This window comes from Sciurus vulgaris (assembly GCF_902686455.1).
Source record: "Sciurus vulgaris genome assembly, chromosome: 11".
Taxonomy (NCBI): domain Eukaryota; kingdom Metazoa; phylum Chordata; class Mammalia; order Rodentia; family Sciuridae; genus Sciurus; species Sciurus vulgaris.
Window position 1 is genome coordinate 2,650,412 of NC_136472.1, and position 25,529 is coordinate 2,675,940.

Genomic DNA, 25,529 nt, shown 5'->3' on the forward strand with positions numbered 1-25,529 from the left:
ATGCCTCAGTGCTAATCAGGACCTTCACTGGGGTCTCAATGAGGCTCATTGCCTTGCCCAGGGAATCATAAGTACACATGGTCATTCCTACAATTTCAGTGATGTTTGGAGCATTCCACATGATTTTTTCAAGTATCAGGTTTTTCTGAACTGTTTCCGAGAAGCTAAAGGCCTTAACTAGAGTCTCAGTGGTTCAGACCATTCAGTATGGCCTTAATGAGGTTCATAATCCGTCCAAATCTCTCATTGTGTCTCAAGGCTCTTGAAGGTCATGACATTGTTTAAAGCCTTTCCATGTATTTCTGTATCACTCAGATCCTTCCCAAGGGTATCATTGGGCTTAGGGTTTTCTCAGAGTCACAGTCCTGGGTAGGGCCTTCCACAGAATCTTGATTCTTCCCCGGGATTCAGTGGGTTAAGGACATTCCCCAAATTTTCCCTTGGATCTCAGTTAGTCTCATGGAGTTTCTCAAGTTCTCAGTGGGACTCAGTGCTATTCCCAGTGTTCAAGTGAGGCTCAGAAACTTCCCTACGACTCACTGATTTCACACTTTGCTAGGGTCTCAGTGGATCCCAGGGCCTTGCCTAGATCTCAGTGGAGGTCATTGCTTTCCCAGAATCACAGTGCCACTCAGGTTCTTCTTCAGAGTCTTATGGAGGTTCAGGGCCTTCTCCAGTGTCACATTGGTGTCCAGAGTCTTCCCAAGAGTCTTTCTGAAGCTCAGGTATTCTCCAGGATTTCCATGGGCCTCAGAGTACTCCACAAGACATTAGTTGGATTTAGATGCTTCCCCAGATTTCTGGGAGTCCATCACTGGTGTCTTACTGGGCTTCTGGGCCTTCATTGTGCTCTGGATGTCTCTCAGACCTTTCCAGTTGTCTCCATTCTCAGAATTTTCAGGTCATCAGTGGGGCTTAGGCCCTCCCAAGTGTTTCAGTGTGACTAAGGACCTTACTTAGCATATCATTGGAGCCTGCGCTTCTTCAGTGTCCCAGTGGTGCTCATGGCCTTCCTTCCCCAGAGTCTTAGTAGTCTCCTTACCTTCCGCAGGAAGTCAGTGGGGGCTCTTGGACATTGTCAGTGTGGTTCAGGATATTCATGATGTTTTCAAATGGGCAAAGGCCTAACTCAGGATCTCAGTGGGACTCATGGCCATTACCAGGTCTGTTTTTCTCAGCATATTTTGAAAAGTCTCAGTTTTTTCAGTGCTATTCCTATACACTCAGTGGGGCTCAGTGCCATTCCCAGGATTTGGGCGCTATGCAATGTCTTCCCCACATTCATACTGAACTCCAGGCCTTCCTTCCCCAGGTCATAGTGGTGCTCAGGTCCATCTCAAAAGACTTTACTGGACTTTAAGATCTCAGTGTGGCTCAGTTCCATTCCCAAGGTTACAGGCATTTAGGGTATTCCCTAGAGAGGGGGTATTTCTGAAACCTAACTATTGGGGCAGTTGAAAATGACTGAATGGGCGCAGGGCATCACGCACACCATGCATGCCAAAGAGCAACCAATAAGTCATGGACAGATTAACCCTAATTGCCTCTTGCAAATTTCTGTCACTCAGTGGGATCCCCAGCCAATCCCAGAGAACACAGGTCCCAACAGGGTTTCTGACCAACTGCAGGATAAACCTTCACCAGAGAGCCCACCCCCTGCCTACCCCAGAGTAGCAAAACTCTGTCCTGTCAAAGAGCCAGCATGACTTTTCTAGCCCTTTACCTTGGAGGACCAGTGATTCCCACCTGAGAGCTGATCACAATAAAGCTTTGTTGAGATGCTTGTTGTCTCATTACTTTTGCTCAGCATCTGATCTTACATTTGGGAGAAGATCCGTGCCCCACCTCATCAGGGTTGAGGTCTACCCTCTCCTTCAAATGCACCAGGGAATTTTTGCATCACTTTCTTTCTCTTTACTTGGGTTGACAGAAGTACGGTAAGTTCTGTGAATTCCCACTGCCTTTCAGCTAAACCTTCCAAAAAGGTGATCTGCCAATAAGTCCTGTGCTCACACCAGACTCACACCCATTCCATTTTGGCTCTGGTAGATTGTGGGGAAGTCCAGTCTCTGACTAGCCCCACTCCACCCATTTTGGGCCCCCAAAGGCTAAGGAGACATCCTAGCCTCTGGTCCGCCTGCCTCCATTTCATAGGTGACCACGATCAGCATTTGGGATGCTTCTTTCTGTTCCTGTTCATCCTCTAGGTGATACTGAAAGGTCATGGGAAACTTCCACTCTTCCTTAGACCCCAAAACTCTGTTGGGCTGTCTATATTTTAATTTTGCCAAATTAGGACACACCCAAGCCTTACACTGTTAGCTGCTGGTCTTTTACTCAACTGAGGCCTGGCCTCATTATGTCTTGGGCAATGGTTCAAAATCGCCACCAGAGAAAACTTCTGACATTCAAATCTTCACTGATTTGGCAATTTCTGTCACAGGACAGAGAAATGGTCAGAATTGCTTTACATTCATACTTTTTGGGACTTACATGCTCACCCCTCACTTTGTACTACCTGCTCCAATACCCAAGTTTTCCTCACCAGAGATGGTGCCAAGCCTCTCCCCCATTTCTTCTGTATCTTCTTCCTTGTTTTCAGATCCACTGGAACTTCATTCAGCCCCCCATGTGTCCTACCCTATCCCTCCTTACACAGGCCATACTTCCTCCTCTTCTTCTCCCCCAGCTCCTCCTCCACCTACCATGCCACTCTCAGGCCCACCTATTTCCACTCCTCCTTCTTCTCCACTGTAAGGTCCCTCATCCCCTTATCTCTCTTCTCCTCTTACAGTCACACCTCCACCCCCTTCTTCTCCAGCAGTTCCTTCCACCTCTTCCCCATCTCTTTCCTCCCCTGTTAGTACTCACACCAGATCTCATCAAGCCCTCTGACAACCTAACCCAGACCTCCTTTGTCCTCTCTGGGACATAGCTGGTGCAAAGGGCATTGTGTGTGTCCACATCCCATTCTCATTCCAGGATCTTTCCCAGATCGAAAAGTGCCTAGGATCTTTCTCTGCTGACTCTTCTACTTACATTAAGGAATATAGAGATCTTTCTCAGGCTTATGATCTCACTGGCATGATGTTTATGTCATTCTTTCTCCCACCCTCACCCCAGAAGAATAGGGCCCTCATCCAGCAGGCAGCACAGGATGATGATGACCAAGTCCACATAACAGACATAATGCTGCAGGCGCAGCAGCAGTCCCAACAACAGACCAAATTGGACTACCAGGAAGGCCAGCATGGTTGCCGCCATTGTGCTTGCATGGTCCAACATCTCAAAGCAGGCATGCAGGCAGTCTCCAATACAGTAGTAAACTTTGATAAACTGAGGGAAATTACTCAGGATCTGGATGAGAATCTAGCCTTTTCCTTAACTGCCTTATAGAGGCCCTTACCAAATACACTAAATGGGTCCTGAATCTCCCTCTGGGGCTACAGTGCTAGCAACCCACATCATTTCTCAGTCAGCCCCTGATATTAGAAAACTGCTCAAACAAGCTGAGGAGGACCCTGAGACCTCTCTGATATCTGGTAACAATGGCCTTCAAAGCATATAACGCCCAAGAAGAAGCTGCTGAACTGGCCAGTCAGGCTAATTTACAGGAAAAGGTATCGCTCCAATCCCATGCTTTGGTAGCTGCTATGCAGCCTGTGGCTCCAGAGAGCTTCAAATGGGGACAAGCAATCCTTTCCACCAGGGGTTTGCTTCAGATGTAAATGTGGAGGCCAATGGGCTTATCAGTGCCCAAATCCATGGCCCCCTTGTAAGCCATGTCCCACCTGAAAACAAGCAGGACACTGGAAGGACAACTGCCCTATGGCATGTCCCTCCCCAGGGCCTCCACTTGGAGGTATGATTGGTCAAGCAGTCCCTTCTCTCAAGGTGTTGTGATTTGCAGAAGACTAAAGAAGCCCGGACTCAAGGACACCTATCACACTTGCTTAGCCCAGGGTAACGCTCCAGGTGGCAGGTAAGTGCATAACATTTCTTCTGGACATGGGGGCTCCCTACTCTTTCTTGCCTGCCCACTCTGGGCATTTGTTTCTTTCCCAGATTTTGATTATGGGAATTGATGTGAAACCATCCTATCCAAACAAAACAGCTAACCTAACCTGTGCCCTGTAGAGACATCTTTTTCACACTCCTGGTCAATCCCTCCTGTCCAGTTCCTCTCCTATGTAGAGATGCTCTTCACCTCCCAGGAGCCACCCCACAACTTTTCCCCAAGGACACTATTACTACTTATCTCATTCTATGTCTAGTTCTTACACTTTTTAACACCTTCACAACACCTACCCTACCACTGCCTCCAGACCTGGTAGATCCCCAAGTCTGGGGACATCTCCAAGCCAGTCATAGCATCCCACCACAAGCCAACCCTATCTGACTGAAACTTCAAACTAAATTTTCTTCATATCCTCACTTTCTTATTTACCCCATCCACAGGAATGACTTCAACCCATCATACACCAATTCCTTTCGCAGGGAGTACTCATCACTAAGTTTCTTCCTGTAAAACACCCATATTGCCAGTACACAAACACTCAGGGACCTACTGCTTAGCTCAGGACCTCCACCTGATCAAGGAGTAATTTCCATTCACCCAGGCATTCCTAATCCTTACCCTCTTCTTTCCCACATTCCTCCATCTACCATCAATTCACAGCCTGAATCTCAATCATGCGTTCTTCACTGTTCCCCTTCACCCTGACTCCTAATACCTCTTTGCCTGCACATGGGAGGATCCTACAGTCCTTAGGTCTCAACGGTCAACATGGACAGGTTTACCCAAAGAATCCAGGACAGCCCCAACCTCTTTGGGCAAGACCTTTATCAGGGCTTGGCTTCTTGTGATGTATGAGATAGCACCCTCCTACAGCATGTGGATGAACTTCTCCCATTCCTCAAAGCTCTCAAACTCACATGGCTCAGCTCCTTAACTTCCTGGGATCTTAGGGCTATTGGGTGTCTCTAGCCAAGGCCCAACTCACCACCACTTCAATCACAAATTCAAGCATACTCCTCAGTCCTACATCTAAGAGCCTCACAACAAACAGAATCCAGGCCCTCAGTGACCTCCACTCATTTAAAATGGCAGATTACATTCTCTCCTTCCTGGGTCTTCCTGGCTTCTTCGGGCACTGGATCCCTACCTTTGCACTCCTCACCAAACCCCTGTATCAGGCAGCAAAGGAGACCCCTCATGGGCCCCTTTCCTCCCCCAATATGATAGCTAACTATTTTTACAAGCTCAGGGATGCTTTCACATCCTCCCATACTCTCTCTCTCTCCCTAATCCTAACCATCCTTGCCATCTCTTAACTATGAAATATATGGTGTTGCCAGAGGCCTCCTTGCTCAACCAACTGGACCTTCCTATGGACCAGTGGCATATCTCTCCAAGCAGATTGATTCTATGTTTGTGGGTGGCTACTATGGCTCTGGACATTGGTGGCAGCATCTGAAGTAATGAAAACTAAAACTCATCTTGCTCTGGTCAATAACTATATACCCTACCCATCAACTCCAGGACCTCTTAAGCCATAAATTCCTTGCCCTTCTGAGCCCATAACGGTTTCAAGAATTCCATCTCCTCTTCATAGAAAACCCTGCCATCACTCTCTGCTCTTCCTCTTCCCTCAACCCTGCTACATTACCTCCACTGATCCCATCTCCCTCAACAGTCAGTCATTTCTGTCCACAGGAACTGAAGGCCCTACACTCACCCCATGATTACCCACTTTTTGATTACCCACTCCCCTCACCTGACTTAATCATTTTTGTAGATGGCAGTTCTGTGCTAGATCCCAAAGGACGCTGTAGAGCAGTGCTTACCACTGATTCAGTTCTGGAAGGCAGCTGCCTTCCAGATGGACAACTTCCCAGAATGCCAAAATCTTTGCCCTCACTATGGCCCTCATTCTATCCAAAGGAAAAAAGGTTAACATTTACCCACACACCAAAGATGCTTTCTTGATTGCTCACTCACATTTGACTATTTCAAAGGAGTGGGTTTCTAACCACAAAGGGGTCACCAGGGGTCCATGCCTCCCTGATTTCCAAACATTTGGAGGCACTTCGGCTGCCATCCCAAGTTGCCATAATACACTACTGAGGACATCAAAATTTATCAGACCCTATATGATGGGTAACAAGAAGGCAGACTATAGTGTGGGGTTGGGGATTGGCAACAAAGTCTGCAACAGTCCCCAATCTAAAATTATCCACTTCAATAAAACATGAATATTCTGCAAGGCCCAGAAAGACCTAAAGACCAGGCCAGCCACCTTGAGGATGACAGCTGGATCTTTCAGGGCAACCATATTGCCCTTCCTAGGCAGCAAGCTATCAATGTGCTGATGGACATTCATAACTCTCTTCATATTGACCCCAGACCTCTTCTGAACATTCTCCAACCCCTCTTTTATCACCCAGGACTGATATCTATTCTGTAGCTGTTCCACTTCCCTTGCTCTGGCTGCTCCACAGTATCCCCACAAGGAGGCCTCAAACCAAATTCCCAACACACCAGATAGAGGCCAACAGCCAGGTGAAGACTGGCAGGTTGACTTCTCCCACGTGCCTAAACAAAAAAAACCTCCTTTACTTACTTACTTTGGGAGATACATTTTCAGGCTCATAGAAGCCTTCTTCACCTCCAGGAAAACTGCAGACAACATTGCCTCCATCCTCATCAGCAGATCATCCAGAGATTCGAACTTCCTGCATCCATCCAGTCAGAAAACTGTCCTGCCTTCACCTCTCAGGTTGTTCAACTAGTGTCCCAAGCCTCAATGTCACCTGGAAGCTCCATATCCCCTACTGACCCCAGTCCTCAGTTGAGGTTTAAAGAGCTAACAGCACCCTCAGACAGCATTTCACTAAACTTACCATTGATGTCAAACTCTTCTGTCCAATCTCCTTCCATTGGCCCTTACCTGCATTCAGGCAGCACCCAGAGTCCCCACAGGACTTAGCCCTTTTGATCTCCTCTGTGGGCTCCGTTTTCCAATCAACCAAAACTTCCCAGGCGCCCCTCCCCTTTGGCATTTACTTACCCTATTTCACACTCTTGCACAAGCTGTTGAGGGAGCACACACACTTCTGTAGCCATAGACCATTCACAGCCTCATTTCCATCTGAACCACCACCTGAATCAACCATCCTTCCGTTGCAACCAGGCAATGTGATTTTGTTCTGGAAATTACATCCTCAGTCACTGCAACCTCACTGGACTGGACTTCATATGGTTATACTTACACCCAAACCGTGGCCAAACTTCTAGGCTTCTTCTCCTGGTACCATGTCTCCCACCTATAGGAAGCACCCATCCTAGATAACCAGTCCTGGGCCTCCACTGTTCTGGGACTCACCAAACTCAAAATCTCTCACCAATACTCTGTGACTTCTCCTACTTATGAATCTCTCTCAGGCCTCTGACCCAGCCTACAGTTGGCATTTCTATGTCCAGGAGATATGGCAACATGATGGGACCTCCACTCTCAGATCAGAGTGGAGAAGAACTGTTCCCCCACAGAGCATGACTGGAAGCTTATCCTCCCTCTCATAGATTTTAACTCTATGCATACCTCCCCTCACACCCCCACTGCTCAGCTTGCTTTCTCTTTGACCACACCAAAATATACTGCAGAAATTGGCCCACCACTTATGGGGGTGCCCCTGACCAGTGTGAAAGGCACCTCGTTGATCCTGCGAAGTACCCAGAGGGCAACTGACTCACTGGTCCAAGTGGTGAATGGAACCTTAAAACCATCAATATCAAAGACCCATGTCCCCCATATGGTCCTTGGGTTTGATGGCAAGCTCCACATGTGTACAGAGCCAAACTTCCCACAGCTTACCTTACAATCCTGAGGTCCTCTATTCAGGTGTTCTACAGGTTCACATAACCATCCAAGAGCAGGAAGAATAAATTCAATGCCAACTCAAGAAGGCGGCTCATCCAAGTGTTGATCGCTTCTCATGGCTTCCCCTGATATGTCAAGGCCTTCAGCTTCTCAAGTTGTCCAGGGTCAAAAACAGCTTGGACTGCTTTCTGTACCCAGGTTTGGATTGGACCCCCTACCAGCCATCCCTATCAATTGCCCCCTTAACTCTTCTTCAGCACCTCACAGGAACCCCTCTCCACCTTTGGAGGGGATCCCCTATTTCACAACTCCTCAACAAACATTACCTGCTGTTATACTTCCTCTACCTCAGCACCTCACAACCCTACTGCTCTGGTCTTTTCCTTGATGTTTACTCCTCCAGGATTCTCTTTCTGATGCAATGGCACCATGACAAAGAAATTAGATTAAAATACGCACTCTGAATTCACTGTGCCTCCGCTTTTGTTCCTCAGCTGACACTATAGAGTGAAGCTGAATCCACCTGCTTGCTCAGATACCATCCCTAGGGTGGGATGGGACTTATTCTTACCAGTGGAGGTTGGGGTCTCCCAGGCCTCCTCACTCGCAGCCTCTGGGTTGGGGGCAGAAGGACTTGGTTATGCAGTCACTGCCACCCAGAAGCTAGAACATCAACTCCAAGGGCAGGAGAGGTCTCTGCTGCCTCCCTGGCATCATTACAAAGACTAACTACTCCTAATGCCCACGTTTCCTCACACAACCATCAAGAACTAGATCTCCTGATGGCAGACAAAGGAGGAACATGCCTTTTCCTAAGGAAGAAAGTTGTTACTACATCCATGAAACTGGGCTGGTCAATAAAAATATTGAGGCTCTCAGACATTGGAATGAAAGGCTGAAACAAAAACAGACACATGGCCCCTGGCCAGGATGGCTAGATTCCACTCTTGTTCCCTGGCTGACCCCTATTCTTACCCCCACATTAGTGATAAGACTCCTACTAATAATTGATGCCTGTCTTTTCATCTCTGTCTGGCGTCACAAGAGTGAGGTGGCCAGAGTAACATTCAACCAAATGCTCTTGCACCCTTACAGTTGCCTCCTTAGGGAACTCACATTCGAGCGTTCTCCCCATGACACCCCCTATTAAGCCAGAAATAGCCAGATGGACTCCACTGTCCTATATCACCAAAGAGACCAAAATGTTGGGAAAGTTGGAAGTAACTGAATGGGGGCAGGGCATCAGGCAGCCATGCATGACAAAGACCAACCAGATGCTGACATATAAACCCTAATGGCATCTCGCACCTGCCTGTCACTCATTCCTATGTCCGCACAACCCCAGAATGACATGAGTCCCAGCAGGGTCTGCAACCATACCTAGGAAGACACATGCACCCCTGAGCCTATGGCTACAAAAGCCAGGGTACATAAACAGTACCCCATCTGGGACCCAGCAATATTTCCCCAGTCCTTTACCTTTCTGATCCACTGAATTTTGCTGGAGAGCTGATCACAGTAATGATTTGCTGAGATGGCTGTGGTCTGATCTCCTTGTGGCCAATATCCAATCTTACACTAACCTTCTTTGGAACATCATTGGGTCACAGGGTCTTTCCCCAAATTTCAGTGGCACTTGGGGTTTTCCACAGGATCTTAATGAGAATAATATTATTCTTCCCTGGTGCTTTTTGGAGGCTAAAGGTCTTCACTACACTCTCATAGGGGTCCGGGACTCCACTGGACTCTACATTGTGGTGAGGGCCTTTTGCAGTGCCTGGTGTGTCTCAGGACTTTTCCGGCTCATCAGTGGGGCTCATGGCTCTTCCAAGGCATCATTGGTCTCAGCGCCTTACACCAGGAGTCGGTTGGACTCAGGATGTTTTCGAGAATTTCAGTGGGGTTCAGAGCTGTCCATAGTTTTTGATTGGGATTCAGATTCTTTTGCAGTATGTGTGTGATCTAAAACTTTTCAAAAACGTTTTAGTGGAGTTCAGGGCTTTCACTGGGTCTAAATATATTTTCAGAGTTTTCCACTGATCAATGAGGCTAGTGGCCATTTCCAGTGATTCAGAGGAGGTCAGGGCCTTGCTCAGGGGATCAGAAGGTTTCATGACTTCCTTGTGGAGGCTCAGATCCTGGGAAACAGATGTGGGAGCCTAGCAGGTGGAAGAAAACACAAGACAGTTGGGAGAGTAACATTCTTCATTCAGATGTCTTAGTAGCCTCTCGCCAACCCCCATTTCTACTTCATCCCCCAGCCAGTTCCATTTAGCCCCCGGAGTCTTTTTCATATGACTTTTTTACATGTTGGTCAGACAAAAATGCACACTGCCACCAGGTTGTGTTGTAGGTGCAGCTCACAAACAAATATTTATACCCTGAGTACATGCACTGAATCAGAGTTCATGACATTGACCACACAAGGAAAACCTAGTCCACTGGAAGCCTCAGCCAGAGACCTAACTATGACCATTTGGTCATAGTTAGCACCCCTTTAGAATTACATGCCTTATATTTTACACATCTGAACCTCTGAAGGCTTCAATAATGATCCTTAGTGAGGAGGGCAGAGCTCTGAATCACAGGCCACAACACCAATACAAGCCACAACAACACACAGTCAGAAAGCAGTCCCCATCACCTAGGATCACTAAACCCAATGCCAATCTCGCCCAAACTGAGGTGGCAGCTCAAGTCTTTCTCTGCAAGTCCAGTCATTCATAATCATATTCTGGATTCACCAGGATCTCCCAGCAAAGCTCAGGCACTCAGTGCACACTCGGCTGCAGAGGTTTGGCTACAGTGGCATATGTGTGTGCTACTTCACTATGGTGTGGGTGACGACACATCCATGGATGGAAGGACACAGCAGTTACAGGCACCAGCACAGGAAATCACATCATGTGGGAGGATGCATGCCAGCTGAGGCCCAGGAAGGCACAGTGACAGCCCATGGCAGCTTACCTGGGTGGTGATGCCACACAGGCACAGCTTGGTCCTTATCCTCAGCTGGATCTATGTACACCAACACCAGGGGACACATAAAAGCACACAGAGAAAACAAATGTTGCCTTATACCCCGTGACCCAACTGCAGGGACTAGCCATGTCACATGCACCTGGGGGATGGTGGTTCACTACCTTCCATGTTGTCACAAGGCAATCACACTCCAAACCATATCTCATGGTGCTAATGTGATACACAGCAAGGCCAGGGTACTTTCCTTTCCAGCACCATATACACTACAGTTTGCACCCTATTGAATGCAGTGGGTGCAGGGAAAAGAACATTCCATGCTTCCCTGACCCAGGATTAAGTACGACACACTTGTAACCACCTGAACTGCATTGGGGCTGCTGGGGGGTGCAGCAAGTCCTCCACAGGAGCTGGTCCCTCTCCAGGATGCTCATTCAGTTCTCTCACAACTACCCACAGGCACCATGCCCACCCCTTCATGGAAGGCAGGTGGACTGCAGTCCTGCATCCTTGTTCAAGCAGGCCATAATGTCTATCAGGCCTGCAGCCTGTGGGTGGTGTGGGATGTGAAGCCCCCATGGAATCTGTAGCCTAGCTGCCATTGCTGGCACCCTGACCTGTGAAATGGTTCCTGGTGGCTCTACTGTGATGGGAAGTGCATACAAGTCTATCAACACTGTCAGGGCACAGGACATAGCATGTGGACCTCCTTGACCACAAGGCCATTAAGAAGCATGTAGCCATATCCACTGCCATCAAATCAATCATGGCCCCATCTCATCCCTGAAAAGAGCCAGTGGAGTCAACCTAACTTAGTGTCAAAGGGACATGTCATGACCTGCACTACCTGCCATTCCATGACTCCAAGGCATCAGGCATGTGGTTACTCCTGAGCACAGGCCACACCAGCCTGGTAGACCCCTATGTGCATCTGACATTGAAGGCAGGGCCCCCTGTTTCCCTATGTTCCACGTGGTTTCACCCCTGCAGCTCAGGCAGCCATGCAGCCAAGCCAGCAGGTCAGCGAAGCTCCCACTGGAAGCTCCACACCCCAGCCAGTGCATTGCCTCCATCCTTCCCTGGGCTTTGCTGGGCCTGGACAGGAACGTGTATTTGTCATCTACTTTGCATGGCTAATGGCTCAAATGTCCTGCCAATTGCTGAACCCCACAAAGGTGATGTCCTACCATGATATTGTCTACTTTCCATGTAGTAACCCCAAGTTGACCCCTAAACATGGCCCAGTTGGTATAGAAGATCAGAGGTCCTGGTTCATGCAGTGTCACCATCCCTACGGCATGAGACTCAGCCAAGGAGCTGCTCTGCCCATTCCCACATCATACCACAAGGTGTCAGGAGAGGCCTGTTGAGCAGCAGCAGTTTAGCAGGGCCCTCTACTGCACCCTTCAGAGCACCAAGTACAGGCAGCCAAAGGGCTGCTCCCACCTTGAAGAGCCCTGGCTCCTTGACCCATAATTATTAGCACTGCCTGGCACTTCCTTGGTGCATATTGCACAGGCCCTAGAATCTGTTGGAGCTCAAGGGACACAGAGTAGTAAACAAGGCATTTCTTTGTCAGAAATCTTTCCCCCATTTTGCTGGGGATGGTGTCTGAGCTCTCCATGTCTTTGTGGGAAGTGCCCAATCTCAAACACTCTTGACAAACAAACTGCAATGCACCAAAACTTCAGCATCTCCTTTGAGGGACTGAAGGCCACCAGGGCTGCATACACAGGTGCCAGCTGTTTCTCTATCAGTATAGTGAACCTCTGCACCCTCCAACACTATGACCAGAAGCTTACTGGTCTCCCCAGCTGCTCATGCACTACCACAGACCCCCTCAAAATCCTCCTGGGTGACCTGAACATCCAGCTCATAGGGGCAATGTGCTGGTACTACAGGCAAGGTCTGAGCCTGCTGACTTTTGTCTTAGAGCAGCTGTTGAGTGGCTGCGGTCCAGTGACAAAAACCCTCCTCTTCACCAGGGCACAGAGGGCTGACACACTGGGCTAAGGGGGAAAACACCAAGATCCCAACAAGACGCATAAAGCAGTTAAACAACATTGTAAGTTGTGGATCTGCCTAAATTTTATCAATAGCAGCCTCAGGCAAACTTTTGTCCTAGCCAATGAAAACTTACCCAAAAACTTGACTGACAAGCCAAGTCGTGGCACCTTGGGTTACTTTACTCACCAGTCATCTGTCTACAAATGGACCACTAAGGTCAAGAATGCAAGCTTTCAAACTGCAAAAGAGTCAGAGGTCAACAACACATCATCAGTGGGAGGAAACATGTACAGTGGGTGGCTCAGGCCACTGGGCCAGGTTGCTGGCCACTGAACAGGGCATAGGGTCAGGCTGTTCAAATAACCCTGTGGCAACACTTGAAATGCATACTGCAGGCCTGCCCCTGTGAAGGGAGACTGCTTCTGACTCTCCAGAAAAAGAGAAGAAAGCACTAGCCAGGTCTAGCGCATAGTGCTATGTGAGCAGCTACAAGGCCAGCTAGTCCCTGAGGTTGTGCCCAGGATGGTGGCTATAAGGAAGGCAGCACTGCATCAGCTCTTCATGGTGCCCAGTCATGTGCAGGTGACTCAGGCTTCTCCACTGGCCCAAAGGTGACTTAGAGGAGCACCTGCTCCAGCTGCAGGATGAAAGACGATCTCTGAATGTCCCCCTGGAAGGGGAAGGTGCTTCACTACACAGTCCTCCAGGGCTGTGGTGGGACCTGGGCCAACTGTCTTGCATGTCCTGCCATGAGCAACTTCACAACTGCCCCTTTGCTGTGCCCCTTAGACCCAGCCCTGGGAGCAAATGTACTCCAACATAAAAGGCACAGGCACCCTGTGTGTTTGTGGGGTGTGGCCTGTCCCCAGCAGTAGGGACACTGCCTTCATCTTGATTGTTGGGGCCTGTGGCCTTCAATATGGGTCTGGGAACTTACCAGTTTGCCAAACCCCAGGCAGCACTCAGCCCCGGTGTCCACCAGGGCCAGCACATTGTTTGGGGACCAGTAGGTGGCCAGCTCCACATGTGGCTTTAGCACCCAGCCATTCCTTCAGGGTGGGCACCTTGGCTTGATTCCTAGTCATGATGAAGCACAGTCCCCTCACTCCTCCTAGAAGCAGCCAGGTCGCCTTTCAGTTGCACAGGTCAGGTCAGGCTTCTCAGGATGCTTGTCTACCTCTGCCTCTTTCAGGTACAGCTGGTGGCATATCTGTTCCCACAGCTCAAGAAGGACCAAAGTAGGCTGGGTAATATCTCCTGGCCATCCACCCTGCTGCCAGGAGATCAGCCCTCATTTGCATGTAAGCGATTCTGATGGGCATTTTTTTTCTTTCTGTCTCACCAACAGGACTCACTCTGTGAACCTTTGGACTGTCATCTGCTAGGGTTTCTCCCAGGCCAGCCAACATGCTAGTAACTCCATTAAAGTGCACATCAGAGAAACAAATGTGGTGGGCTGAGCATGCTAAACAACAAAGGCTCTCATGCCACTAGTAAATCTTCCGTCATGTGGTCCCCATGTATTCAGATTAAACATCAGCTGACACAGATATAAAATAATCTCAAAAAATTAGCAAAAAAAAAAAAAAGATAAAAAGAAACAGATAACAATCAATAAATGGGCAAAGAAACACAGAAACTGAGCAGACATTTCCCAGTATTATGAATAGTAAATAAATATGTGGACAAATGTTCCACATCTCTAGCAATTAGATAAATGCAAACTAAAACTACAGTGAGATTTTGTCTCACTCTAATCACAATAGCATTATCCAGAATAGAAGCAACAATGGTGTAGGGGAGGATGCTGAGAATAGGTATACTTATATACTGCTGGTAGGATTGCAAATTGGTGCCACCACTCTGGAAAGGAGTATGGAGATTCTTCAGAAAACTTGGAATGAAACCACTATTTGACCTGGTTATCCCACCACGTGGTATGTAACCCAAAGGAATTAAAATGAGCATACTACAGTGACATGGCAACATCAATGCACCCTCCATGTCTTCAGTTACTGCTCAGTTATTCTCTATCAGAGGAGTAATTCACTGATTAGGTTAAGGCTATAATACACCAGTCATTTAGCCTCTGAATATTCTTGCATTGTCTCATTCATGAGATTTCTGGGGATACCTAATGTCTAAACCACAACAGGCTCGGGGCACTACTGGGAAAAAGACTGGTCAAGAAGTAGCACTCAGAGAGGAGAACTCCAAATAAATTATTTTACACCAGGGTCCCAGAGAAAAACCAGACTCCAAATTCTGAGCACCCATCCACAGTTTCTCACAATATTTATACATTATGTGTGATAGGCTGGCAGATTTGACTCCTTGAAAATGTTACAGGCCAGTCTATATGGGCAATGACCAAACAGACTCCATGTTACTCTGAGAGCCCATGAGGTGATAATGTCTGTTTCACTCTACTATCATTCCTTCCTCCAAACCCCTTCCCCCTGCTTCACTCCTCGCTACCTATTATAAAGTAACTCTATTCTTCCCTATCCTCCCATACCTTATTGTGAAATAACTTCAGCATATTAAGAAACATTTTGGCATATTGTTTTTTGGGTTTGGCTTATTTCACTTAGCAGGATATACTCTAACTCCATCCATTTACCATCAAATGCCAGAATATCATTCTTCTTTAAAGCTGAGTAATATTTCATTGTATGGTTGTACTTGCTTCTGGGAGAATTGACAGAAAAGAACATCTCAATTGACAATGAAAGAACCATTGTCCTATTGTTCAAATACCCATGTATGGTGTGATTTGGGTATATTTCTTGCCAACTGTTTTAAAACCAACTTTGTCAAAATTGACTTTTTTCTTCTTTCTAATATTAGAGTCAGCTGAGATTTATCAGGGATCAATGGTCGGGCTCATGAGAAGCCTTTTGGCTCCTTTAGGTTTTCCTCTAGAAGTTGTGCCATCTGCCAGAATGGATCAAGGTCTTGCTGATTCCATGTGGCTTTCCTTGGTTTCCCTTTCTGGCCCCATGTGGTTTCCCATTATCCACTCCAATGACCCTGCTCTTTGCAGAGTGTGCACTGGTTCACCTCTGTTCTCTAGGGTACTCTCAACACCCCTGACCAACAGGTCAGGTGACTCCCCAGAGTTGCAGGGCTCTCAGAGGTGTCCTGTTGTTCCCTGGATACTGGATAACCTAGGAGGACAAGGGCCAAATATTGGTGACTTTTTCCTTGTCCCATTTACTTACTTGACTTTGGTTCTCCACATTTTGATTTTAAACATCTTTCAGGTCAGTTTTGCCAGTCTGAAGTAAGAGTCCTGGGTTTTAACTTCAATGTCTATAATTAATTGGGGCCTGTATTAGAACTGGAAGTCAGAATTACATCCTCTCTCTTCTATAGGTGATGGATTATTGTCTCAAATTAACTCAGGTTGTTCTGTTACAAGGAGTACTTCTTCAAAACACTAACAAGCCCAAAGAATGAAATACAAGGTAGAGGGAAAAGTGAGGCTTTACTTAAAGATGGTCTTGAAAAACTGGGCGCCTATTGTTCAGGAACACACAGGTTGTGTACAACCTGCATTTTATCCCCTAAAGCACAAGAGCCCTCCCCAGGTTCCTCATTGACTGAGTACTATTGGGTGTACAATCTTCTAGATTGTGACCTAGGTTTACTGGCTCCTATTTAAAGAAATAAAAATTATTTGTCCCCACATCTATTTGTTTACTTGTGGTTGGAAAGTCTCCTGCATTGAGTACATTGTGGCACTCTTCTCATAAATACATTTATGATGTTGAATTCCATTTAGGTAAAAATAAATTTACCCACTTCTAATCTCTGTTACCCTTGAAATCCAAGATAACAAACAAGTCTAGTTAATACTCTAAATATCTTATTCCTGTCAAAGAAAAATACTTAGATGCAATGGACATTGAATTTTATATAACATATAGATTAGCTTGCATCCTAGAAACATGTAGATTAGTAATCTTGAAGGTATCTTTAATCCTAACCAATTTAACTTATGTCAAGTGAAAGACATTTGGATCCATTTGGGTGACTGTTTACATAGTTTATAAATGTTCATTTATCTATTTTTAATTTTCACACCATATAAACAATACAGGCACAAGCATATATGGAGACAACAGATATAGGCACAGATAAAGTTAGAACAGAAAACAAGAATTTTGTACCTATTTTCTGAGTTTTAAATTTCTACACGTAGGGGGCAAAGTAACTATTAGATTTATTGCTTTAGAAATTAAAATTAATTATTTTAGAAAATAAATTTACAGTATGACTCAGACCTGGGAAGGGCCTGTGCTTTCCATTTTCCTTCCCTGTGTCTAGGCCTATAATTGTTCCTGGGGATTCCTTGTACACCCCAAACTGCCTGCACACTCAATGAGTGCTAAAAGCACAATAGCATTTTATGAACTTTGGTATATTTTTCTCTTATATCCTAAGGCACTCTTTATAAAAGTTTAATGTAAGGTCACAAGGACTATCTGGGGAAATTTCAGTGTCTTTTCCCCTGCTTGCCTCCCCTTCTCTAGAGGTTTTTTCCATTAGACGCCCAATTTTCCACTGTTGGTCCCTTGCCCCCACATGGGATGCCACTCCCTGGCTGTGGGCTTATGTTTATGAAAAGACGTTCAACTGCCCTTTTGGAAGGTTTCTCACAATCACATCTCAATCACACTCACACAGCCTCCAGGATGCCCTGACCCAAAAGAAGAACTTCTTTCTTGAGAACAAACTTTCCTACCTCATCTGTTTGTGGAGCTACCTGGGTGCTGCTGCACTTACTGGGGTTTGCTCTCTCTCTGTTGCTGATCACCTTTTAATTTGGGACCTGTTTATAGTCCCAGGTATCATAGGTATCATCCCACAACCCAAGTCCATGGCAACAAGGCAGTGGGGTGCTTTCCTCTAAAGAGAATTCCCCATGAACCCCTAGGTGACGAATGAATCCCCAGGTTGAGTGGCAACATTTTAGAGATACCAGGTGTGTCCCATGGTATCAAGCATGTTCTCAGAAGTTGCTTGGCAATGCAAACTTTACTTCTGCAGAAGGGTGGGCTACCAAAGTTAGCAAGCAAGCACAGGTTGACAGGCAGTCTGCCTGTTTTAATCCCCGATGCAGAACTGTCCCCTTCTCTAATAGGAGGAATTTGGGGTTACAATTACATGAATGGTTAATGTTGAAGTTGGGGGAGGAAGCCAAGTTTGGTAGCACATGACTAATCCCAGTGGCTCAGAAGCCTGAGGCATGAAGATCACAAGTTTAAAGCCAGCCTCACCAGATGTGAGGTGCTAGACAACTCAGTGAGACCCTGTTCCTAAATAAAATACAAAGTAGCATTGAGTATGTGGCTCAGTGGTCGAGTGCCACTGAGATCATTTCCCAGTACAAACAAAAACTGGGGAGGGTAAAGGAAGGGCTATATATAAATGGTTATGCTTGGATACATGTTGGGAATCCAAAATGAATAAGATAGAGTCTTAAAACTCTATACCAAGAATATAAATAACCCAAACAACAAATGGGCTAAGGAAATGAACAGACACTTCACAGAAGAAGATGTACAAGCAATCAACAGATATATGAAAAAATGTTCAACATCTTTATGCAAATCAAAACTACACTAAGATTCCAGCTCACCCCAATTAGAATGGCGATTATCAAGAACACAAGCAACAATAGGTGTTGGCGAGGATGTGGGGAAAAAGGTACACTCATACATTGCTGGTGGGACTGCAAATTAGTGTAACCACTCTGGAAAGCAGTGTGGAGATTCCTTAGAAAACTTAGAGTGGACCTACCATTTGACCTAGCTGTCCCACTCCTCAGCCTATACCCAAAGGCCTTAAAATCAGCACACTACAGAGATAGAGCCACATCAATGTTCATAGCGGCTCAATTCACAATAGCCAGACTATGGAACCAACCTAGATGCCCTTCAATTGATGAATGAATAAAGAAACTGTGATATATATATATATACAATGGAATATTACTCAGCTATAAAGAATAATAAAATTATGTAATTTGCATGCAAATGGATGTAATTGGAGAATATCATGTTAAGTAAGATAAGCCAATCTCAAAAATCCAAAAGAGGAATGATCTCACTGATAAGCGGATGATGACTCTTAATGGGGTGTGGGAGGGGGACAAGAATGGAGGAAGGAGGGACTGTATAGAGGGAAAAGAGAGGTGGGAGGGGTGGGGGAAAGGAAAGAAATGGAATAAATCAAACATCATTACTTTATGTAAATTTATGAATATGCAAATGGTATGCTGTTACTCATTGTAGAAACAGAAACTACATGTACCCCGTTTGTGTCATAGTCATGTACAGGTCTTTCCATATTGCCACAGTCACACATAGGACCCTTATACAAGGTCACAGTCATACAAAGGGCCCTATCCCATGTTCACAGTTTCAGTGGGGCTCTGGTCTTTGCCCTGCCTCTCAATGGGATTCTGGGATTTCTCCAGTGTCACAGTCATGCACAGACACTTCCCCATGGTCACAGTCATGTATAGTCCTTTCCCCAGGGTCACAGTCATGCATAGGCCCTTCCCCAGTTCACAGTCATGCACAGGCCATTCCTCAGGGTCAAAGTCATGCATAGAGCCTTTCTGCAGGGACACGGTCATGGATAGGCCCTTTTCCATGGTCGCAGTCTTGCATAGGCCCCATCCCCACAGTAACAGTCATGCATTCAGCCTTCCCCAAGGTTACAGTCATGCATAGGGCTCTTCCCTCAGGTCACATTTATGCATTGGTCCTACTGATACTGCCATTTACTGGTGCTGAGTTCTGCTTCCTCTAATGTTGAAGTTTGAACACTAGAGAAGCACGCCAACGCAAGCATATTAAGCAGGTTTTAGGTAAAAGTAGTAATAATACAGACTTGTCCCAGGAGGGAGAAGGGGCTCATGGCTGATGTTTTGAAAGGGCTAACAGCACCGTCAAGGATCATTTGACTAAACTTACCATTGAAGTCAAACTCTCCCGGCCCAATCTCCTTCCATTGGCCCTTACCTGCATTCAGGCAGTCCCCAGAGTCCCCACAGGCCTTAGCCCTTTTGATCTGCTCTATGGGCACCCTTTCATAATCAACCAAAACTTCCCAGGCACCTCTTCCCCTTTGGTATCTTACTTACCCTATCTCAGACTAATGCACAAACTGTTGAAGGAGCACACACACTTCTGTAGCCCTGGACCATTCACAGCCCCATTTCCATCTGAACCAACAACTGAATCAACCATCATTCCACTGCAAATGGGTGACATGATGTTGCATTGGAAATTACATCCTCAGTCACTGCAACTAGTGAGGTTAGACTGCACCTCATATGGTTATACTTACCACCCCAACCGCAGCCAAACTTCTAGGCCTCTCCTCCTGATACCATGTTTCCCACCTTAAAAAAGCACTCATTCCAGATATCCAGTACTGGGCCTCCAACATTCTGGGACTCACCAAACTCAAAATCTCTCACCTATCCTCTGTGACTCCTCCTACTCCTGAGTCTCTCTCAGGCCTCTGGCCCAGCCTACAGGTGGTGTTTCATGTCCAGTAGAAGTTCCAGTAGGATGCAAACTCCCACTCTCAAATCAGAATGGAGAAGGACTGTTCTCTCACAGAATGTGACTGGAGGCTGACCTTCCATCTTGTAGTTTTTAACTGCATACACATCTCCCCACAGAGCCCTACTGCTATGGCTTGCTTTCTGATTGACTAGATCAAAACATACTTCAAAAAGTGGCCCACCACCTGGGGGGTACCCTTACCACCAGTGTGAGGCATCGCGTTGACCTTGCGAAGAACCCAGAGAACAACTGATTGATTGGGCCAAATGGTGAATGGAACCTTATTACCATCAATATCTAAGACCCCTGGGCTCCCATATGATCCTCAGTTTTGATGGCAACTTCTACATGTGTATGGAGACAAACTTCTCACAGCTCCACTTACAATTTAGAGGGCCTCTAGTCAGATGGTTTCAAAGGTTCACATAACCATCCAAGAGCAGGAAGAAGAAGTTCAATCCCAACTCAATGAGGTGGCTTATCCCAGTGTTGACCCCTTCTCATGGTTTCCCCTGATATGTCAAGGCCTTCAGCTTGTCAATTTGTTCAGGGTAAACAAGAGCATGGTCTGCTTCCTCTACCCAGGTTTGGATCAGATCCACCAAACAGCCGTCCCTATCAATTTCCCCCTTAACTCCTCCTCAGCACCTCACAGGAACCCCTCTCTACCTTTGGAGGGGGATGCCCTTTTTCACAACTCCTCAACAAACTTTACCTGCTGCTAAACCTCCTCTACCTTGGTACCTTGCAACCCTACTGTTCAGGTCTTTTCCTTGTCGGTTGTTCCTCCAGGATTCTTTTTCTGGTGCAATGACACTGTAACAAAGAAATTAGATTACAATATGCCCTCCACTTTCTCTGTGCCACCAATTTAGTTCCTCAGCTGACACTATATAGTAAAGCTGAATTCACCTGCTTGCTCAGAATCCCATCCCTAGGGTGGGATGGGCCTTATTCTTACCAGTGGAGGTCAGGCTCTCCTGAGCCTCCTCACTCGCAGCCTCTGGGTTGGGGGCAGGAGGACTTGGTTATGCAGTCACTGCCACTCAGAAGCTAGAACAGCAAATCCAAGGGCAGGAGAGGTCTCTGCTGCTTCTTGGCATCATTACAAAGACAAATAACTCCTAATGCCCATATTTCCTCACAGAATCATCAGGCGCTAGATCTCCTGACTGCAGTGAAAGGAAGAACATACCTTTTCCTAAAGAAAGTTGTTAGTACATCAAGGAAACTGGGCTGGTGGAGAAAAATGTCCAGGCTCCAGATGTCTAAATGAAAGGCTGAAGCAACAACAGTCATGGCCCCTGGCCAGGAGGGCTAGATTCCACTCTTGTTCCCTGGCTGACCACTGTCCTTTCCCCCATTATAGTGATAAGACTCTTACTAATAATTGATTTCTGTCTTTTCTGGTCTGTATGGAGTTGCATGAGTGAGGTTACCAGAGTAACATAAAACCAAATGCTCTTGCACCCTTACAGCCACCTCTTTAGGGAACCCATATCCGAACTTTCTCCCCACGATGCCCCCTATTATGTAAGAAGTAACCAGATGTACTCCAGTACCTTCTATCACCAAAGAGACTGAAATCTTGGGGAAGTCAGAAGTGACTAAATGGGGGCAGGGCATCTGGCAGCCCATGCATGCCAAAGAGAAACCAGATGCTGACACATAAGCTCTAATGGCATCTCACACCCACCCGTCACTCAGTGGAATTGCCATCCAATCCCAGAAGGACATGGGTCAGAGCAGGTTCTCCAGATACCCCAGGGAAGACACATCCACCCCTGAGCCTACACTCACCTACCCCAGTGTGCAAAAATGCCTCCCCATCAGACACCTAGCAAGACTTCCCCCACCATTTACCTTGGTGGACCACTGAATCTTGCCTGAGAACTGACCCCAATAAAGCTTTGCTGAGATGCCTGTGGTCTGATCTCTTTGTGGCCAACATCCGATCTTACACTAACCTTCTTTGGAATATCATTGGGTCACGGGGTCTTCCGTGAAATTTAAGTGGCACTGGGGTTTTCAAAAGGATCTTAGTGAGAATGAGATTCTTCTTCTCTTGTGCTCTTTTGAGGCTAAAGGCCTTCACTACACTCTCATTGGGGTCCAGGGATCCACTGGACTCTGCAGTGTGTTGAGGGCCTTTTGCAGTGTCTTGTGTGTCTCAGGACTTTTTCAGCTAATCAGAGGGACTCATGGCTCTTCCAAAGCATCATTGTTCTCAGTGCTTTCCATCAGATATCAGTTGGTCTCAGGACCTTTCCCAGAATTCCAGTGGTGTTCAGAGCTGTTCATAGTATTTTATTGGGCCTCAGATCCTTTCCCAGTGTGCATGTGATATAAAGGATTTCAAAAACGTTTTAGTGGGGTTCAGGGTTGTTGGGACTAATGACATGTTAGCTAACTCAGGCTGACTCCTTACTCCCTGGCAAGTGGGAAAGATCAAGGCCTCAAAGGCAGTTTCGATAGTTAATGCCGATAAATCAGACCACCGTCAGGGATTGGTTAACAACAGTTCTGCTAACATGATCACCTCATGCTTGCCATATAGTCCTATGGGACTCTCACCTGTGTGAACCTCCTATGCCTTCCTGACCTTTAGGCTGATTGGTTCCTGCCTAGCCCCCACCCTACATAAAAGCTGTGTGATTTCCTCAATAAATAAGTTTCTGCTGTGACTGGTCTCCCTGATGCATCTGATTGTCCTCAGCCCAGAGGGCTGGGAGTGGGCAGTCAGTAGGCCCTACCTATCCCGGTCTGACCTTGTTGGGGAGTGTCCCCTTCCCTTGTCCCTGGTCAAGAAGAGCAAGGGGGCTTAAGACCCTGACACAGGGTGTTCAATACAGTCTATGTATATTTTCAGAGTTTTTTGCAGTGTATCATTGACTTCAGGGATTTTAGCTGATCAGTGATGCTAATGGCCTTTTCCAGTGATTCAGTGGAAGTCAGGGGGATTAGTAGGTTTCATGGCTTCCACTGTGGAGTCCCTGATCCTGGGAAACAGATGTGGGATCTGAGCAGGTAGAAGAAAATAGAAGACAGTTGGGAGAGTTACATTCTTTATTGTGACATCACAGTAGCCTCTCTCCAGAACCCATCTCTAGCTTCACCCCCAGCCAGTTCCATTTAGCCCCCTTTTCCATATGACTTTTTTACATGTAGACCAGACAAAAAGGCACACTGCCATCAGGTTGCATTGTGGGTTCAGCTCACAAACATGTTTATGGCCTGAGTACATGCACTGAATTAGAGTTCATGACATTGACCACACAGGAAAAACCTAGCCCACTGGAATCCTTAGTGAGGAACCTAACTGTGGCCATTTTAAGCCTATACTACTAACCACCCCTTTAGAATTACATGCTTTATGTTTTATGCATCTGAACCTCTGAAAGCTTCCATAATCATCCTTTAGTGAGGAGGGCAGAGCTCTGAATCACAACCCACATCACCAATACAAGCCACAACAACACACAGTTAGAAGGCAGTCCCCATCACCTAGGATAACTAAATCCATTGCCAGCCTCGCCCATACTGAGGTGGCAGCTCAAGGCTTTCCCTGCAAGTCCAGTCAGCCATAATCATATTCTGGATTCACCAGGGTCTCCCAGAGAATCTCAGGTTACTTCAGTGCACACTCAGCTGCAGAAGTTTGGCTACACTAGCATACACATATGCCTCTTCACAAGGATGTGGCTGATGACACACCATAGAAGAAGGGACACAGAACTTAAAGGAACTAGCACAGGAAATCATGTAGGAGGATGAATGGCAGCTCTGAGTTCCAGGAAGGGACAGTGGCAGCCTGTGGCAGCTTACCAGCGTGGTGATACCACACCACGGCTAGGTCCTAAATCTCAGCTAGCTCTATGTACACCAATGCCAGGGGACACATAAATGGATAGGGAGAAAATACATGTTGCCTTATACCCCGTGTCCCATCTGTAGGGCCTAACCATGTCACATGCACCTGGGGGGAGGTGTTCACTAGCCATCCATGGTGTCACAAGGTGATCACACTCCAAACCTTTTCTCATGGGGCTATCAGACTACCCAACAAGGCCAGGGGACTTTGCTGTCCAGGGCCATGAATGCTACACTTTGCATCCTATTGAATGCAGTGGGAGCAGGGAAAAGAATATTCATGTGCTTCCCTGACCCAGGTTTAAGTGTGACACCCTTGTAACCACCTGATCTGCATTGGGGCTGCTGGGCGTTGCAGCAAGACCTCCACAGGAGCTGGTCCCCCTCTCCAGGATGCTCATTCAGAGCTCTCACAACTACCCACAGGCACCATGCCCACCCCTTCATGGAAGGCAGGTAGCCTGCAGTCCTGCGTCCTTGCTCAAGCAGGCCATTATGTCTATCAGGCCTGCAGCCTGTGGGTGGTGTGGGGTGTGCAGCCACCATGGAATCTGTAATCCAGCTGCCATTGCTGTGCACTCTGACCCATGAAATGGTTCCTGGTGGCTCTACTGTGATGGGAAGTGCATACAAGGCTATCAACACTGTCAGGGCACAGGACATAGCATTCAGGCCTGCTTGACCACAAGGACACCAACAAGCATATACCATATCCACTGCCATCAAGGCACACATGGCCCCATCTCACCCCTAAAAAGGGCCACTGGAGTCAACCTGACTTAGTGTCAGAGGGACGTGTCATACCCTGCACTACCTGACCATCCATGACTCCAAGGTTTCAGGGCTGTGGATACTCCTGAGCACAAGCCACACTGGCCTGGCAGAACCCTATGTGCATCTGACATTGAAGGCAGGGCCCCCTGTTCCCTATATTCCACATTGTTTCACTCCTGCTTCTCAGATAGCCCTTCAGACAAGACAGCAGGTCAGGGGAAGCACCACACCCCAGCCAACCAGAGCATTACCTCCATCCTTCCCTGGGCTTTTCAGGGGCCTGGACATGAACAAGTACTGGTCATCTGCTTTGCATGGCTTATGGTTCAAAGGTCCTTCCAATTCCTCAACCTCAAAAAGGCAAAGTCCTACCATGACATTGTCTATTTTCCATGTAGTAATCTTGAGTTGATCCTTAAACATGGCACAG